At 36.3% G+C, this 16,020-nt stretch overlaps 1 pseudogene; it reads left to right on the top strand.

Moving 5' to 3' along the window:
- The first annotated feature begins 12,137 nt into the window (after window positions 1-12,137).
- LOC110311092 lies at window positions 12,138-12,887 on the top strand (annotated as a pseudogene).
- The last annotated feature ends 3,133 nt before the right edge of the window (window positions 12,888-16,020 follow it).

Here is a 16,020-nt window from a genome sequence, read left to right as displayed (position 1 = left end):
ATCCTGACCTCAAGGTGTAGTACAGAGAAACTGTTATAAAAAAAATGCATAATATTGGTACAGTGACAGGCTCATAGAGCAATGGAAAGGAATGGAAGACTCAGAAATGAAACCACATACCTATGGTCACTTCATCTTTCACAAAGGAGCTAAAACCATCCAGTGGGAAAAAAAGACACCATTTTCAACAAATGGTGCTGGATCATCTGGCAGTTAGCAGTAGAAGAATATAAATCGATCCAGTCTTATCTCCTCATAGGAAGGTCATATCCAAGTTGATCAAGGACTTCCACATAAAACCAGATTCATGGAAACTAATAGAAAAGAAAGTGGGGAAGAGCCTTGAGCACATGGGCACAGGGGAAAATTTCCTGGACAGAACACCAATATCTTGTGCTCTAAGATCAAGAATTGACAAACAGGACCTCATAAAATTTCAAAGCTTCTGTAAAGCTAAGGACACTGTCAATAGGACAAAAAGGCAACCAACAGATTGGGAAAAGATCTTTACCAATCCTATGTCCAATAAAGGGCTAATATCCAATATATACAAAAAACTCAAGAAGTTAGACTATGGAGAACCAAATAACCCTATTAAAATGGGGTACAGAGCAGAAGAAAGATTTCTCAGCTGAGGAATACTGCTTGGCTGCTAAGCACCTAAAGAAATGTTTAACATCCTTAGTCAGCAGGGAAATGCAAATCAAAACAACTCTGTGATTCCACCTCACACCTGTTAGAATGGCTAAGATAAAAAACTCAGGTGACAGCAGATGCTGTATAGGATATGGAGAAAGAGGAACATTCCTCCATTGTTAGTGGGATTGCAAGTTGTTAGAACCACTCTGGAAATCAGTTTGGTGGTTCCTCAGAAAATTCAATTCATTTTTTTTTGATTAACATGCTTATTATTATTAACATGATTTAACCTACTTGGATGAATATCATAGACACCAAAGATGTCTATATCAAAGCATCTCCTCTCAGGCATGGTGATTCCACCAGAGGTTCTTTTATTGTTGAGAATGGTACCAGAAACATAGACCACCCAAGATACAATTTGCAAAACACAAGAAAATCAAGAAGAGGGAAGACCAATGGGTGGATACTTCATTCTTCCTTAGAATAGGGTACACATGAAAGGAGTTACAGAGACAAAGTTTGGAGCTAAGATGAAAGGATGGACTATCCAGAGAATGCCCCACCTGGGATCCATCCCATAATCAGCCACCAAACCCAGACACTATTGGATATGCCAGAAAGATTTTGCTGAAGGGACCCTGTTATAGCTGTCTTGTATGAGGCTATGCCAGTGCCTGGCAAATACAGAAGTGGAAGTTCATAGTCATCTGTAAGATGGAACACAGGGTTCCCAGTGGAGAAGCTGGAGAAAGCACCCAAGGAACTGAAGGGGTCTCCAACCCTATAGGTGGAACAACAATATGAACTATCCAGTACCCCCAGAGCGTGTATCTCTAACTGCATATGTAGCAGAATATGGCCTAGTCGGCCATCACTGGGAAGAGAGGCCCCTTGGTATTGCAAACTTTATATGCCCCAGTACAGGGGAATGCCAGGGCCAAGAAGCAGGAGTGGGTGGGTAAGGGAGCAGGGTAGGGGGAGGAGGGTATAGGGAACTTTCGGGATAGCATTTGAAATGTATATAAAGAAAATATCTAATAAAAAATATCAAAATACCACAAAAATGAATTGAAGACCCAGGCATAAATATATAAGCATATGGATCTCAATTTTTAACTAGGAAGCAAGAAACTCATACTGCCAAAAATGTAAATAAACAAACAAACAAAACCCCATATTATCTTAAACAAACTGGTAACTCCATGTAGAAGAATTCATATAGATCCATATATATCAATCTGAGCAAAACTCATCAATTAATGTTTCAAAGATATTATCATTGGCACAAATACTCTGAATATGATAGCAGAGAATGTGGTGAATACTCTTGAACTCACTGGCACAGGAAAAGCCTTTATAAACAATAGCAGCAGCAACAACAACAAAACATTAGAAAAGACACAAAGAACAACAATTATTACTAAGGAACTCATTAAATTGGGAAAATTTAGAAATGCAAAGAATACTCTCATTCTGAAAATGCAGCAGCCCAAAGAGTGGCAAATGATGTTTGCAAACTGTATATCCAATAGAAAGTAATATTTAAAGTAAATGAAGAACTAAGAAAATTTAAATTGGAAAAAAACAACCTAACTGATAAATGAGTACAATTCTAAACAAAAAACTTTCAAAAGTGAAAAATGCAAAGTTATGTGATGCTCTTACATAAATGTTCAACATTCTTAGCCATCAGGGAAATTCACATCAAAAGTATTTTGAGATTTTATGTTATGTCAGTCAGAAGGACCAAGATCAATAAAACATATGAATGCCCATTCTGGGAAAGATAAGGAGTAAGAGTAAGGAGAACACACATTCGTTGCTGGTGTTAGTTCAAACTTGTACAACCATTATGTAAATCAGTCTACAAATTCTTTAGGATCTATCTCAAAATTGATCATACCATTCTTAGGCATATTCTCAGAGAACAGCATACCTTACTATGAAAACACATGCTCATATTCATTGCTGCTCTATTCATAATAGCCAGAAATCAAAACCACACAATACATCCAGCAATGAATGACTGGATAGAGTGTGGTAAATATACATAATGGGATATTCTTCAGATATTAAAAAATGGGTTCATAATATTCAAATGTAAATTGATAGACCTAGGATAACAATCTAGAGTAAATTAACCCAGACCTCAAAAGAAATTTATGGTATATTTTCACTTTTATGGTGATGTTACTTAAGTCTTCAGTGAGAACTTTACAATCTATAAAATCACAGGAGGCATCTATAAAATTAGAAATTAATCTGGACCTTTGAATTGGGAAGACATATACCTTTAATCTTGATGTTGAGTCAGGACGACACACCTTTAACTGGGCCACAGTTTCTGCTGGAAGCCATGGAAGAAGGTTTTGCTTTTTTTCTGCTTGTCCTTGCCTTGGTAGCAAGTCCATTCCTTCAATGGTACTAACCCCTATTCTTTGGGATTCAAGCACACAGTGTAGATCACCTGTGAGATCTGGGAGACCAAAACTTGTAGACTGAGCAACTTTTGAATCCCTGGATTTTCCATTCATGACCAACCATTGCTAGAATAGCAGGACTAAAGCCTGTATGTCATTTTTAAAACAAATCCCCATTTACCTCCTCTTTTTCTTCCTCTTTCTCCCTCCCCTCTCCCTCCTTCTCATCATCAGAAAAGCTTCTTTCTGCTATAGATGGTATCAAACACACCTGGAAGTGTGCATAGGGTGAGATAACTTGGAACACTTGTTACAAATGGAATGTTTCTAACATTTCCCTTCCCTCATGGCTCAGGAAATCCTGCAATACTGCAGAAAGAAAGTTTCTAACATCCTGAGTAATGGGGGAAACAAACAAACAAAACAAAAACAACAACAACAAAAAACCCAAAAACAAAAAACAAAAAACAAAAAACAAGGTTACTTAAATATATCATGCCCAACACATATCATATGAACTTTCTGAGACTGGCTGAATGCCAGTTAAGGTCAGTGCCTGATGTGTCCCAATCTGAGGAAAGAAATGAATACATTTCCCCTTCTCTACAAAGAATCCCCAATGAATAACCACTTGCAAAGGAAAATTCAATGTTCTACAAGGTAGTCTCCCTGGAAAAAAAAACACCATTCTGACTAGTAAGGCCAGATATATACCCAACAATAGATGAACTCAATACTTTGAAGTTTTTTTCTTTTCTTCATGCCATTTAGTCTGGACTTTTTTTCCCTTACTTTATAAGACTTTTGCTTAAATTTCATGGTTTCCTCTTTCTCTCCTTCTTTCTCTGGTCTTTCTTTCTCTGTTCTTTCTTCTCTATTTTTCTTTCTTTCTTTCTTTCTTTCTTTCTTTCTTTCTTTCTTTCTTTCTTTCTTTCTTCCTTTCTTCCTTCCTTCCTTCCTTCCTTTCTTCTTTCTTTCTTTCTTTCTTTCTTTCTTTCTTTCTTTCTTTCTTTCTTTCTTTCTTTCTTTCTTTCTTCTCTCTCTCTCTCTCTCTCTCTTTCTCTCTCTCTCTCTCTTTCTTTCTTTCTTCTTTGTCTCTTGCTTGCTTGGTTGCTTTACTCAGCATTCCTTGTATAGCACTGGTTATTCTGGAACTCTCTTTGTAGACCAGGCTGCCTTCTAATTTAGAGATCCATATACCTCTGCCTCCAGAGTATTGGGATTTAAAACAGGTGCCACTAACCACGCCTACTCAGCAATTTTTTCAGGATAATTTTATGTAAGTCACTGCTTGCATCTTTGCAACTCTACTTGTTTTTGCCTTGTGCTTTTCCTTTGGCTCTTTGTTTTTCTACTAATTTACCTTTTTTGTTTTATTCAGTGTTGTTTGTTTTTATTTTATCTTATTTGTACTATTTTTCCTTTAAATTTAATGCCTGATTGTTTTCTAGTAAACAAAAGCAAGAATGGGTATAGGTTTGGATAGATAAGAGGTGGAAATGATCTCAAAGATGTTGGGAGAAGGGGCACTTTCTTGTATAAAAAATATTTTAAAAATGTAACAATATATTTGAATAAATTTGATATGGAAGAACCTCTAAAACAGATGAATTCATGAAGAAGAGGATACTTTAATCACTAACTGAAGATACAATTTGTTAAGTTAGAACACAGCTGATGTAAGATCTGAAACAGTGACAGTAATGCATATGGCTATTGTTAGGAACAAAAACAATAGAAACAGACAGAGTAAAGCCAGGTCACCTTTGAGAGTCTTGCTAATTATAGCACATAGCAATATCTATGTATATCTTCCAGTTCTAAATGAAAGATTTTTCCTACACCAGTAATAGTTTCTTAATAAGAGATTATTATTATTATTATTATTATTATTATTATTATTATTATTATTCTGTAGGGAGGTGCATGTGTACACATACATGTGCATGCAATAGTAACTGTTGGAGGTAGGAGGAAAACTTTCAGGAATTGCTTTTCTCCCTCTATTGTGGAACAAGGAAACTGATCTCAAATTGTAAGTGTTACCTGGTAAGTGTTTTATCTGCTGATCCATCTTTCTGGCCCCAGATAATGAGCTGAATGTATACAAAGAAATTATACCTGTGCTTAACTTGTGTCAGTATGTTGAGCTTCAGAAATTCTGGTAATTGTTACCAACAGTATTTTAAAGTACGTGGTTTCAACCTCCTTAACTAGTTCTTACTTATATTTAGATGGATTGTAGAGTTTATTTTCCCTAGTACTTAGCCCAGTTGATAAGTTGGTAAATAAAGTTCTTGGTTTTCAGTTCCTCTGACTTTGTTTGGGTTTTACTGCTGGAAAAAGACAACAAGTCCAAGAACTCATAAAGGATAGCATGTAATTGTGGTTGTCTTATAGGTTCACAGATTGAGTCCATTATCACTAAGGCAGGAGCATGAAAGCATCCAGCCACACATGGATCAGAAGGAGCTGATGTGAAGGCTGCTAGGAGAAGACAGTTTCCAGAAGATAGGGAAGTCTTAAAGCCCACCCCCACTGTGACACACTTCCTCAAACAAGGCCACACCTATTCCAACAAAGTCATAATTTCTAATAATGCCAGTTCCTAGGCCAAATATATTCACACCACCACATGTATAAATACTCCTCGAACTATTCCACAAAATAGAAACAGAAGGAACACTACCTAATTCATTGCATGATGCCATAGTTACTCAGATACCTAAATCACATAAAGACTCAGCAAAGAGAAAGTACTTCAGACCAATTTTTCTTATGAATGTTGATGCAAAAACAGAACCCTTCCTTTACACAAATGATAAACAGGCTGAGAAAGAAATTAGGGAAACAACCCCCTTCAGTTATATAGTAGCATTAAGAGAGTTTCTGCTCCATGCTACTAGCACTGAAAACAGTGAATCCATGAGTCAAGGAAAACAGATGGTGGCCTCTTGACAACAGTAAGAAAATACATTTACCCAGTGTCTCTACACCAGATTTCATGCCTTCCTATGGTATAATATTTTGTGCCAGCAAGACATATCAGAATTATCGTCTCTAAGACTGAAAGACCTCCTGTATTGTTTTGTTCCAATGGAAATGACAAGATTGTTAGAACAGCCATAAAAATCAATACTTACAATAATGTCTGACCTAAGAACTTCAAGTATGTTTCTGTTCACTTAAGTCCTTGTCACTAATGTAAAGGAAAATATACAATTGTGTGTGACTTTAATCTACCTTTGATTAAATCAACAGGTTCCCCTGAGGCAGTGCTGCCATGAAATAAAGTCTTAGCTGGAGATAAAGGACTGACATACAGTTCAAACTTTGATGAAGGTGGTTAAAAAGTACATAAGGAATTTCTGGATTATTTAACCACAAATAAATATAAGCTCTATGTTCAATGAAAAATTAAATGTACAGGTACAAACTTGAACTTTTAAGGATGAGAATGTTGAAAAGGTTGCTATAAGAAAAATGATATTTAAATGGGCATATGGATAATATTTAAAGATTATCCACTGCACGGTTTATACTACAAAATTTAAAATCCCAGGAGCAGTTGTGTGTACATCCTCAGTTGGAAAGGTTACAAATTTAGGCACCCAGAGACTTCAGGAGCCATGTTCTCTCTTCTAACCTTCCTTCATGGTAAGCCTTCGCTTAGAATGTTCTAACATGCTGTGTTTGCTACCACACTCTTCTTTAAAATGTCTGTCTCTTCATAGTTGTGCATCCATAGTGTCTACTTTCAAGATCTTTACTATTTATTTATTTGTTTGTTTGTTTGTTTGTTTAAAACTCACTCCCCATATTTCACAGCTGGAAGTAATCTCTTTGCCTCCTCAGTACTTATCTGTGTGTCTTCTATGGTATTTATCACTCTTCTTTGTGGGATGGTTATTTTTAAGCATTTTTTTACTTCCCAGACTAGACGATAGATTTCAGCTTTTCGAGTGTTCTTGGAAAGTGTGAAAGGGCAGAAAGCGGCATATGGTGTGATAGTACTGAGTGTGATACAGCAATTGAGTCTGCGAAATGCTGAAGAGAGAGCTGAAAAACATGAACATGCTGAAAAAAAAATCGAGCTGAATAGAGGCATTGATAACATCTTAGCCTTTGTCATTTCTCGGGAGTCCTGCAGCCACATTCGGATAATCATCTCTCAGTTCAACAATTGTTATGAGCCTCATTCCTGGCTTTCTGCTAGTTTCTCAAGTTTGGAGATAAACTTCAATGATCTATTTAAGTAAAAACTCTGCCAAAGTATCTTCAGCTTTTCTCAAACCAGTGAGCTGGTTGACTGAAATCTCAAGCATACATTTAATGTGAGAATATATAGAAAAAGGATGGAATCTGATTTATCTGAGTTTTCCATACTTAACATAGAGTATCTGAATATTTGAAAACACTTCCACATTGCATACAGGTAGATTATAGATGGACCACATTGCAAACCGAAATTTAAATATTTTTCTTCCATTTACTGTGCTTTATATTATTACATGTATAAAGATAGGTTGTGTTCAAATAAAAAATTAAGGAAACATTTTAAAAAATTTTTATTGGTTATTTTATTTATTTACATTTCAAAATTATCTCCCTTCCCAGTTTCACCTCCACAAACCTATCCCACACCCCCTCTACCTTGATTTTATGAGGCTGCTCCCCCCACCCACCCACCCACTCCTCTCTTATTGCCCTAGCATTTCCCTATGCTGGGGCATCAAACCTTTACATGACCAAGGGCCTCCCTTCTCACTGATGACAGATAAGGCCATCGTTGGCTACAAATGCAGCTGAAGCCATGGGTCCCTCCATGTGTACTCTTTGGTTAATGGTTTAGTCTCTGGGAGCTCTGAGGAGTCTGGTTGGTTGATAACTTTGTTCTTCATATGGTGTTGAACATCCCTTCAGCTCCTTCAGTCCTTCCCCTGACTCCTCCATCGGGATCCCTGTTCTCAGTCCGATGGTTGGCAGCAACTATCCGCATCTGTCTTTGTAAGGCTCTTTAAAAGTGACTAAGTCTCTCTTTGTACAGAGAACTTGAAAGGTTGTGAGATCTTAGGTCACCATCATTTTTATAGAAATTTGAGACAGAGATAAAAATTACTTACAAGCTTCAATGACATTTATTGCAACTTTTTGAAGAACATTTGAATAATTGATTTGCCTTCTCTCCAATTTAATTTCTTTAATCTAATCTTCCATATGATTAGTATTCCTTACTTCAAACGAGTTAGAAAACACAGTCTCTTAGGGGATCAGATAAGAAGTATATAGCAGGAATAGCCACAACTGGCTATACTATTTGCTATGTGTATTCATTTGCATGTATTAATTTTGAGTAAAATTTCATATATGTATATGAAAAGCCCAAACAACAAAATATGACAATAAATTTCCTATTAAACACTTATGGACTTATTACTCAAAATTAATAATTAAGGTTTGTATTAATGACATTCTTTAATATCTCAATGTTATAATTAAATCATAGCTGATGAAGAAAATCTGTTTCTTTTATTTAATTATTTTTTAGCTGTTTCTTTTAAAGGAAATGTCAATTTAAAATTTTAGTGGAAATATCATTAAGTTTTCAATACATTTTAAGGCTAGAAATATAATTAACTAAACTCAGAATGAGTAAAAGATGTTAAAATACATAAAAACAGTTTTAATGGAACTGCGTGGCTCATACCATAAACTTGCCATAAAGAATATTTACTATTCTCAGCCATAAAAATAATTTGGAAATGAACAATATTAATAATTTCCATGACATAATGATAATTTCTAACAGTTCAGATGTCTTTGTTGCGTAATATCACCTGTTGTTGTGTCCATATATAAAGCTTTTGAGAACCTAAGAAGACCATGAAGGAGCTGATTCTGATTCAATCACACTAGGGTCTTTATGTAAGCTTGAGCTTGGGCTCAAGCTTGCCATCACTGACACAGCTGGACAAGAAGGTAGAGCCCTGAGCACTCAATGTGGCAAAGTTTTATAGGAAGTGATGAGCAAGCAAGGGGATTTTAGCCTGACAAGATCTAATTGAATGACTATTGTAAGTCGACAGGTGGGCTCTCTGAAGCAAAACCATGAGCAATCACAAACTGTCTGAAAGTCCATCTGGACTAAGAGACTAATCTTGATTGGTCATTGTTAGTGACTAACTGTGGGATATAGGCCAGAGAAACGTTATGTGATTCTTCCTGGTACTTTGGTGCAGCTTGGATTCAGCTGCAGGTCAAGTTCTCAGGCTCCCTTTCTTTTAAAATGGAAAATGGAGTCCTCTGTCCCAAGATGGAGTAGGTTTGGCTTCTTGCTATGACATTTTTTTTTATGGCAAATATAGACTAACCTGAATTTTAGAGTTTAAATCTTGTTTCTGTTTTATGATATTCAGATAATACTGTGAAGAATTAATCTACTATAAACAATAAATATAAAATTGGTTATTTATCTAACTGGAGAGTTTATCTGCATAATATTGAACCTAAATATGTCAGTTCCTACTACATAAATAGATTAGGGATTATTTTTGATAGGAGCATATTCAAGAAATCTAATAACCTATTAAGAATAGTAGCTTTAAATAACATTCTAATTTAAGGATATCAATAATATATACACTTATGTGCACATTTAGGTAATTGTGAGATTTTTAGGTATGATAATATAATGACTTAATGGTCATGACTCAATCAGTATTTAGAAAGAGTAGAAGAACCCTGTTTTCTAGGGCTACAGGTAAAATATTTATGAATGAACATCTATAGTATGATTAAGATATTTAGAATATTTTTGCAAAAACTTAGCAAATGTGGCAGACTGGTAATAATACTCACTCTTTGATTATGATTTAATGGTTTGTTTGATTGGAAAGGTCTAGAAGATTACTGAGTTCACATCAGCAATTTATACTTGAGGACAATTGTAGGTGAAAATTTAAATTCAAACCATAGTGAATAATAAGTAAAACATGAGGATGACCTACCAGAAGGGAGCATACTACTTCTTAAAGGAGAAACGTACTAAATAGGTAAAGAACATATCCACTGTACATAGTATATATAACTTATTGTCATATTATGATGAAGATGATGACAAGTGGTAATGAAGATAATGCCAGGAACTAATCTTAGGGCCTCACACTTGATAGACAAGTAATTAACACTGTAACTGTATTCTCAGCCATAATGTCACATTCTTTCAAGATTTCTCACTGTTAAATTAATTATAATATTCTTGCTTTCCCTATCCCTTGCCCATTTGAGAATCATACCCAAGTTATATTTTTTGTAGTAGAGTCAATATGTAGTCACATATTGATTTCAATATGTGTCACATCTATTGATTTCCAGTGATGTATGTTCAAGTGAAATTGTTGGTTGTAGAGCTCTCAATAATACCCTTTAGATTTCAGAATAAAAAAGAAAGAAAATTCAAATGAATATCTTGCATAAGAACAGCAAGTGTTCATTGGGGTCTTCATAAGGCTCTTTAAACATGACTAAGTCTCTCTTTCTACATAGAACTTGAAAGGTTCTATGTAGATACACTCTGTGCTTCAGATACATTTTTCTGGATATACTTTTTGCATATCCAGAAATTTTATTACTACAGTCTGAAATAGAGCATACTACAATAGCACCTGGAGAAAGGAACAGATTCTTACGCTAACCCATGTAGGCACACTTAGCAATGTTTATACCTTTATAAGCTTCATGCTTGCCATTTTTAATACTTTTAATAATATTCTGGCCTTCCTTCAAAACGGGAATGAGTAACCTCTGATATATTAGTGCTGATGAAATTATATAAAGAAATACAGTTCCCTTAACTCCATGTGCTCTGCCATATAAACAGAAACACAATAAATAATTATACCCATAAATACATTGTGGCTGTCTTTATTTCCATGCCTGTATTATGATTCTACTAAAATATTTTCTTATTTTCACTAAGTCTATAACAGATAGCACATCAATTTGTGAATTAATCTCCAAATCTTATTTGTACTGTCATACCTGAGCAACTTTTGCATACTCTTGAATTCATATGAACCTAAATTTGATCTGAAATTTTTAAGTAAGTATACATACTCATAACCACATAAGTCCTTACTTAGAACCATCAGATAACCTGTCTTGAACTAAAAATGAAACAAAACAAAACAAAACAAATAATGCTGCTAGGCCAGAAGTCAATTGCATTTTTAACACAGTTGCTTGTTTCATTTTACTTCTCATGACATTTCTTAAATAACACATTACCATAGAAAACCTTTATTTAATGAGTACTCTCATTTTGTACTCCCAAATGTACAAAAGTAGAAATGCTACTATATTCCAATTTATATAAAATAAAATTTAAATATCCTCACTCAAAAGCAGTATTCTGACTATTGGTTGATAACCATCTCTACTCTTAACTTGTAAAACCCAGAATATCTAGAAAAATAAATTATGAACCCATTGTTCTTATAGATGAGCTTTTAAATTGCATAGAGAATATATTGGACAAGGCAATATGGAATCCTGCAGAACATGCAGAACGGGCCAAATAGAAAGAAATGTTCAAAGAAGCTACACATATGTCATCAGATGTGGTATCAGATAGAGAATCCAAGCAAGAAAAGATAACCAGAGGAACTCTCAAGAGCAGAGGTAAGATACTTCACAGGTTGTGTATACATGTCATACATGAAACAGATGAGAATAGATTCAGAATATTCAGAAAAAAATCAAAAATCTAATTCTTTTCAGTTTCATGAGGTCCCATATTTCAACTGTTGCACCTCACGGAACTGAAAAGCTTCAGTAGGGCAAAGGACACTGCCTGTAGGAAAAAACATTAACATACAGATTGAGACTCTTCACTAATACTACATCCAACAGTGGGCTAATATCCAAAACATAGAAAGAACTCAAGAAGGTAGAGTCAAAAAAAAAAAAAAAACTAATTAAAAAATGGAGTACTCCTCGGCTCCCTGACCACCGGATGCGGTCGCAGCCCGCGAGAGTGCAGCCTCCGGAGCGACAGCTGCCGCGGCGGCCAGAAAAATGAAGAAGGAAATTGCGGCTCTTGTCTTCTTTTTCACAAGGCTGGTTCAAAAGCATGACAAGTTGAAAAAAGAAGCAGTTGAGAAGTTTGCTGAGAAATTAACTCAAATACTTCAAGAGAAATATAAAAATCACTGGTATCCAGAAAAACCATCCAAAGGTCAGGCCTACAGATGCATTCGTGTTTCAGAGAGTTGATCCCGATGTCCTGAAAGCCTGTGAGAACAGCTGCATCTTGTACAGCGACCTGGGCTTGCCTAAGGAACTTACACTCTGGGTGGATCCGTGTGAGGTGTGCTGCCGGTATGGAGAGAAAAACAATGCATTCATTGTTGCCAGCTTTGAAAATGAGGATGAGAACAAGGATGAAATTCCAAGAAATTTAGCAGGGCTCTTGATAAGGTGACTTCTGATTATCACTCAGGGTCCTCTTCCTCAGATGAAGATACAAGCAAGGAAGTGGACGTGAAACCCAGCTCAGTGGCTGCAACGCCAAACCCCGTGTACCAGATTTCAGAACTGATATTCTCACCTCTTCCAATGTGGCACCCTTTGCCCAGGAAAAAGCCAGGAATGTACCGAGGAAGCAGCCATCAGACTCACTACCCTCCTCCTGTTCCATTTGCTTATCCAAATCCAGGAAGGAAGAATAAACCATTCCGCCCAATCCCGGTGACATGGGTACCTCCTCCTGGGATGCATTGTGACCGAAATCACTGGATTAATCCTCACATGCTAGCACCTCACTAGCTGTGTCGATGTCATGTTGCTAGAAAGGAAGACATACTTTCCTGTATACTAAGAGTTCATACTTGTAGTGAAGTGAGATGGGCAAAACCATCAGACTTATTTTTATAGAAAAGCTATTGAGAATAATCTTTCTTAAAGTATATATATATGCACTTTAGATATATTGATATAGTTTGAGAAACTTTATTAAAGTTAGTCAAGTGCCTGAGTTTTTAATATTGGACTTGAGTATTTATATATTGTGCATTGACTGTGTTGGATACAAAAACACTGTAGGAGTGGGCGATGTGTTCTAGCACCTTTGAGCATTTACTTTATGGAGAGTATATAAGTTATTTATACAGAAGGACATCTATTTTATGTCATTATTTAGAAGAATTGTGTGAAATCATGTAGTTGCACATAAAAAGTAGTTTGAGGCAAAAAAAAAAAAATGGAGTACTGAGTTAAAATGAGAATTCAGAAGAATCTTGAATACCTGAGAAGCACTTAAAGAAATGTTCAACATCCTTAGTCATCAGGGAAATTCAAATCAGAAATACCCAGAGATCCCACCTTACACCAATCAGAATGGCTAAGATGAAAAAGTGAAGTGGCAGTACATGTGGGTGAGGGGTGAGGGAAAGTAGAACACTCCTTTAATGCTGGTAGGATTGCAAACTGGTACGATTACTCTGGAAATCAATCTGACAGTTCCTTAGAAAATTAGATAGCTCTACCTGAAGACCCAGGTATACTGTTCCTGGGCATATGCCTGTACACTGATCTATCATACCACAAGGACACATGCTCCACTCTGTTCTTAGTAGGCTTATTTGTAATAACCAGAAGCAGGAAACCACCTAAATATCCCTCCACTGAGAAATGGATACAGAAAATTGGTTCCTTAACACAATGGAATACTATTCAGCTATTAAAAATGAGAACATCATGCATTTTGGAGGGCAAACAGATGGAACTAGAAAATACCATCCTGGGTGAAGTAAACCAGACCCCACAGGACATATATGGTAGGTATTTGCTGATAAGTGGATATTAGCTCCAAAGCTGAGAACACTCATGACACAACTCACAAACGGTAAGAAGTTTAACAAGAAGAAAGGCCCAAATGAGGATGTTTCAATCCCACTTAGAAGTGGGAACAAAATAGTCATGAGAGGCAGAGGGAGGGAGGGACTAGGGTAGGAAAGGGGAAGTGGAGGGAAAAAGGGGGCAGGATCAGCTATGGGGTAGGAGACAGTAGAGAAGTTCAGAAGGTCAGGAGAATGAATGGAAATATGCAGCTGAAGGTGTTGAGGGTGACGGGGACCTCTAGAAAGTACCAGAGACCTTGGATGTGAGATGCTTTCAGGACTCGATGGGGATGATCTTAGTCAAAATGCCCAACAGTAGGGATATGCCTGCTTATACAGCCATTTCTAGGAGAGGCTGTTTCACAGCAGACTTCCTGATACTTGGGCCTTACAGGTTTTAACTACCCTTTTCTTTGGTGTTCCCTGAACCATAGACACAGATCTGTGATGGAAACACGTCTGATCGTGTTGGGTGCTACCCCATGCTCCATTGATCCCTGTATTGTTTTCTGTTGTGGATTTCTGTAATATTTCTCTGAAATTCTCCACTTGCTACAAGTTCTACATTTGTAAAATTTCTTTGATGTGAGGTGGTCCCTGCAGTTACATCTAATGGTTAAGAGCTAAAAGGCAGAGATGAATGGAACATATTTAACTATAAAGAACAAAAAATTGAAAGTAAAGAAATAGGTGGAATTTAGGAAGATTGGATTTGCTTTCATGAGGAATCTCATGGAAATACTTGTTCATTTGAGATACAGAGTAACCAGAGATTAAAATATAAATGATGTTACCTATTTACAGATTACTTATAGAATTCTGAGTTATTCAAGGAACTGCATCCTATAAGGCCTCACTGCTTCATGGCTGAAGACTTGGAAAAGGATATTACTAATGACAACCTTCAATGAGCTGCATCACTGTCCTGGAAGTGTTTGTCACTTATATCTGGGAGCAGACTTAGTAGTCATGTTAGTCTTGCGATCTCTGAGTCTTAAGAGTCATGTTTTCCCAAGCTATGTAAACTTCTTTCTCTTTTCTTGAGAATATGTTTCAGTCCAGAGCAAACAGCTTTGTAACAGTCACCCCTTTGCCTAGCTCTTACATTCCGTTGTCATTTCCTCCTTAGTCTTACAAGATATAATGTAAATCTCTAATTTTATTTTCCTCACATCTAGTTGAGCCTGGGTTGGTGTACATATTGCCCCCACAGCTAAGAAATATTGTTGGTAATTTTTTTTTTGAACAGCATGCATGGAGATTCATGACACTAACAGTAACACACAATTGGGAAGGTTTTAAAGTCATTCTTCTCCTGATTTTTCATTATACAGGGAGCAGTCCACACTACACAGTGTATTCAGTATTATACTATAGTTTTACCATCTACTTATGACATGACACCAATAGCAATGTCCAAAAAAATTGTGTCTTGTGGTCAGCTACAGGAGCACCTCTGGCCAACTACTTCTAGGGAGATAACTCTTTGAGGGCATCAGAGATTCAACCAAATCTTTTGTGACTTCTTGCAATGCTTTGTCTTTGTTTTTTGTTTGTTTGTTTGTTTGTTTGTTTGGTATTTTTGTATGTTTGTTCATTTGTTTTGTTTTTGTTTTTTGGTTTTTCAAGACAGGGTTTTTATGTATAGCCCTTGGCTGTCCTGGAACACACTCTGTAGACCAGGCTGGCCTCGAACTCAGAAATCCGCCTGCCTCTGCCTCCCGAGTACTGGGATTAAAGGCATGCGCCACCACTGCCTGGCTTTTTTTTTTTTTTTTTTTTTGATACACACAAGTAACTTAATTAAAACTTTAAGTTATTTTTATGATTTTCCAGAAGCTTGTCCAAATCCATAATATACTCAAACCTTAGCAGTATGTACTGAAACCCTGATTGGCTATATGGAAAAAGATATACAGGAAGCCAATGGAAGGAGCGAAAGTCCTGAATTCTCTTCTCCTAATGTCTCAATTCCTGCGTTCTGCAGAAAGAAAATTTCAAACAGGACCTTATAATAAAGAAAGTGGATAGAGTACACTTTTAGCAAAAAAAAAAAAAAA

The sequence above is a fragment of the Mus caroli genome, chromosome 15 (genome assembly GCF_900094665.2).
Source record: "Mus caroli chromosome 15, CAROLI_EIJ_v1.1, whole genome shotgun sequence".
Taxonomy (NCBI): domain Eukaryota; kingdom Metazoa; phylum Chordata; class Mammalia; order Rodentia; family Muridae; genus Mus; species Mus caroli.
The sequence above is the reverse complement of the archived record's forward strand: the minus strand, read 5'-3'. Positions and strand labels throughout refer to the sequence as shown.